We start from the raw sequence: 4,745 nt of genomic DNA, 5'->3' as shown, positions 1-4,745 counted from the left end.
GTAGAGTGAGTCAATTAGAGCCAGGAAAAGAATTGGACAGTCCAATACTATACAAATGTGTTTGTTGACATTTCAAATTACCATTTGATGAGAACATTTTATGCGCTACATATACTGCACTGTTCAATCTAAATTTTAAGTGAAATTTAAAAATCAGTTATTTAATCAGACCAGCCACATTGCAGGTGCTCCATAGCCACCCTATATTAACAGCAAACATAGAGAACATTCCCATCAGTGCAGAGAGCTCTGTTGGACAGCCTGGATAGACATATTCCATCTGGGCAGAAATGAAATGCCTAGAAAAATTCAGCACTTAAGAAAACCAGGTTCAGTTCCCCTGTGTGTCACCTTCTCTTCAGGAAGCAGGGCAGGAAGGAGGGGTAGACTTCACACCTACTGAAGACTTCCTTTTGGTATAAATAGCACAGCATGTGGCATGGGATAGACATCCCCTCCACATGGACTCCTGGGGGAGTTAGTTTTCCCATGCTATCATTCAGAGTGTGCCCAAGAGGTCTGCCTTCCCCAGGGATTGCCTGAGGTTTCTTATCTCCACAGAGAGCCACCCACCCACCATAAAGCTAGGATGCCTGCCTTTTAACAAAAGATTCCCTATAGGATTAACCCACTCCCGTAAACATTTGTTAAAATGATGCCTTCCATGTGCCTGTCACTGAATTTAGATACAGAATGAAATGAGAGAAGTATTCAAGTCATAATCACATTTCTCACATGTACCAACTTATTTAATTCTCAAAGTAAAAATTGTAGAATTGGTATTAATGTCATCATACCGTACAGAAGTTGAAGTTGAGATTCAAAAAGTTTAAATGACTCATGGTAAGTGTAGAAGCATCAATGAGGGATGCCCTTGGTGGACATCATAGAAGGTTTTCTGTAGGAAATGACCCTGGAGTTGAGTATTAAGAAGCGGGGCGGGGGGGGGGGGGGGCGGGTCAGCCAGATGAAGTATAGGGTGGGAAGAAGAGAAATGAAAATATTTTTTAATTCAACTTATCTTTTGTATTTCTACTCTTTTTATTGATGGTTTGTCCTTCTAGAAATGTTATCATTCTTTTCTTGTCTTCTAAGTTTTGCTTAAAAAAACAACGGCTTCTACACCAAAGCTATAAAAGAACTATTTGAGGATTTCTTCTTACCCTGAATAAACTATTTAAATGTTAAAATATGACTGAACTTAACAGAAAAGAAAATATTCTGATGTTGAAAGAAAGAGAAAAATCAAACATAAGAAGTCATTTGTCCTTACAGTTTCCGTGGCCCAGAATGCTCTTTTTTCAGATAATCTGCTTGACTACATTCAGATCTCATCTCAAACGTTACATTATTGGAGGAGTCTTCCCACTATTTAAAGTGTACTTCTTAAATATTTCATAGTTTTTATAGGAGTGCAAGTGGAATCTTAGGTTTTTAAATTTTTTTCTATGAGCTTTGCTCATGCAGACAAATGCTATTGATTTTGGAAGTTAATATTATAATTGCAAAATTCTGTGAAGTCTCTTGCTATCTAATAGTTTGTTGACTATTCCAGATTTTCCTTAGCCTGTAAGAGAAATTAACAGCAAAACAGCAGTTCTCTTATCCCTTCTCATTATTTAATATATTTATTTTTCCTTTATTACTGCTTTAGCCAGAGCCTCTAGCATTGTGTTAACAAGTACTTTATGGCTGGGATTCTTGTCTTTTCCTGATAGAATTGCATGTAAATTTTTTCCATTAAGTGTAGACTTTGACATAAGTCTGTCAAGTTGAAGAAGTTTTCAAGGAGTTTTAAAATTACAAATAGGCATTAAATTTTAAAACAAAAGCTTTGTTTTCATCCACTATGATAATCACATGGCCTTTCTTCTTTATTTTTTTGTTTTAAAGATTTTTATTTATTCATGAGAGAGAGAGAGAGAGAGAGGAGAGAGACACAGGCAGAGGGAGAAGCAGGCTCCATGCTGGGAGCCCGACGTGGGACTCGATCCTGGGACTCCAGGATAGCGCCCTGGGCCAAAGGCAGGCACCGAACCACTGAGCCACCCAGGGATCCCCGGCCTTTCTCCTTTAATGTTATTAAACAAATTAATAAATACTCTAATTTTAAAACATTTTTGCATTTCTGGAATAAAGACTATTTGATCACAGCTTAGTTTTTTAATGCATTGTTGGATTCAGTTAACTATTTTATTAAAAATGTTTATATCTATGTTAGAAAATAAAGTGAGCCATCTAAGCCTAGAGAATTTGGGGAGGGACATTTTTAATTATCATTTCAAATTCTTCAGTGGTTGTTACTTTGTATTTTCTCAGCCAATTTTGGCATTTTATATTTTTCAGAAATATGTAAATTTTATTGTGTTTTAAGTTCTCATTTTTTTTATTTTTAGAATCTCTTGTGACTATGCATATTTCTTTTTATTATGAATTTATTATGAATTTTTTATTTCAATCTTTTTTTTTTCTTGATTGATATTACTAGAGATATATCTATCTTATTTGTCAATTCAAAGCTTTTAGTTTTGTGTTCTTTCTCCCTATCTCTCTCTCTCCACCCTCCCTTCCACCTGCCACCCTTTTAAGTTCATTAGAGTTAGGTTCAGGTACAAGTTATGGGAAAACTCAAAATGTCAATGGCTTAAGATAAAATGTTTCTTCTTTCTTAAGTTAAAGAGGTCTACAGGTAGTTCAGGCTGTTATGGTGCTCTAACAGCCGAGGATCAAATTATAAGTATATTGCTGCTCCACCTTGCATGGCTTCCACCTTGGTCAAAATGACTACTGAAATTCCAGCTATTAAGATTTTATTTCGGGATGCCTGGGTGGCTTAGTGGTTGAGCACCTGCCTTAGGCCCAGGGTGTGATCCTGGAGAACCGGGATCGAGTCCAGAATCGGGCTCCCTGCATGGAGCCTGCTTTTCTCTCTGCCTCTCTCTCTCTCTCTCTCTCTCTCGATTAAATAAATAAAATCTTTAAAAAAAAAAGATTTTATTTCTGCCAGCAAGAAGGAGGAATGTCTTTTAAGGACACGTTGCAGGTGTTGCACATACAATTCTACTTAGATCCCATCAAGCAGAATTTGCTCACAGAAACACTCCTAGCTGAAGAAAGAGTGGGAAATGAGTCTCTACCATGGACAGTTCTATGCCCAGATCAAGACTGGCTACAACAGGCAGGGCCCAGGGCAAAAGGAAAATGTGGGGCTCCTTGTTCAAAAAGTATTAAGAACTTCAGGATGGCAACAACAGAGCATTAAACTAATCTTGGGGCCCTCTGAGCACTGCACCCTGGGTGACTGCACAGGTCACATGCCCACAAAACTGATTCTGACCCAGGGTTCTCTAAAAATTAGAGTTATCTATTTAATGAAGAGGAAGAAAACTTATTGAGGGACAACTCAAAATCTATGTTTCATTATTTGATTTAATCCTTTATGCCTTCATTTTTTTCTCCTTGCTTCTTAGGGTTTCCTCTGTCCCTCTTTTTTTAGATCCTCAATTGAACATTTAACTAATTGGTTTCTTATTTTCTGGAAAAAAAAAAAGATTGTATATTTCCTTCCATGTACTCAGCTATTATTATTGATGACATTTTACAAATGAGAAGAATGAGCACAGAGAAGTTGAGTCAAGCTTAAAATGCTAATAATTGACAGAGGTGGAATATGAATCCAGGAATCTTGCCTCTGGATTCCATGCTTTTAACTAGTACACTGTAACCACCACTCTATATTGTACATACATTTTAATTACAACCATCAGTTGAGCTATAACTTATTTTCCTATATCTTTCCAATTGTGGAGACTTATTAAATAAAAATGTGTAAGTCTATATTAAAGTGTTCAGGGACACACACTTGATTAATAAAGCCATAAAGAAACATGTAGAAGTGATCATTATAAAATCAGGTAGGGAGGGAACTGTGATTAGGACAGGGCATGCAAAGGGGCTAGAAGAGTTTTCTCAGAGATCTGGTTGGTGGTTATAAAAATGTTTACCTTATAAGAACTCATGAAGCTATACATTTTAGCATTGGTGGGGTTTTTTTACAATGAAGTATTTTTTTTTTTAAGATTGTATTTATTTATTTATTGAGAGACACAGAGGCAGAGAGACACAGGCAGTGGGAGGAGAAGCAGCCTCCATGCAAGGAGCCCAATGTGGGACTCGATTCCAGGACTCCAGGACCACACCCTGACCCAAAGGCAGACAGCCACCCAGGCATCCCTACAATAAAGTATTTTTATTTTTTATTTATTTTCATTTTTTTTCAATAAAGTATTTTTAAAACAAATCTGTTCTTTCAGTTCAAGAGTACATTTCCATCCCAACCATTTTTCTTCAGGTTAATATTACATTGTTTAAGACTGCCTACAATTCACTATAATAATTGTTACCATTTAATAAGTGCTTAATATGTGCGAATACCTTCCACACAGTCTAATTCCATTCTCGCATAGCTCCATGATACAGGTTTGTATTTGTTTTGTTTTATTTGTTTATTTTTTGTTTTGTTTTAAGTAGGCTCCTCGTCCAGTGTGGAGCCCAACATAGGGCTTGAACTCATAACCCTCAGAGCAAGACCTGAGCTGAGATCAAGAGTCAGATGCTTAATTGACTGAACTACCCAGGCACCCCATGTGTTTTGCTTTTAACATGGGTGGATCTTAAGTTTATTTTGAACATAACAAGACCAAACAGAGCCCATAATTTTTTATTCCATTCTTGTAAAGGTTAGC

This window comes from Nyctereutes procyonoides, unplaced genomic scaffold, assembly GCF_905146905.1.
Source record: "Nyctereutes procyonoides isolate TBG_1078 unplaced genomic scaffold, NYPRO_anot_genome, whole genome shotgun sequence".
NCBI classification, from domain to species: domain Eukaryota; kingdom Metazoa; phylum Chordata; class Mammalia; order Carnivora; family Canidae; genus Nyctereutes; species Nyctereutes procyonoides.
This window is presented reverse-complemented; position numbering follows the sequence as displayed.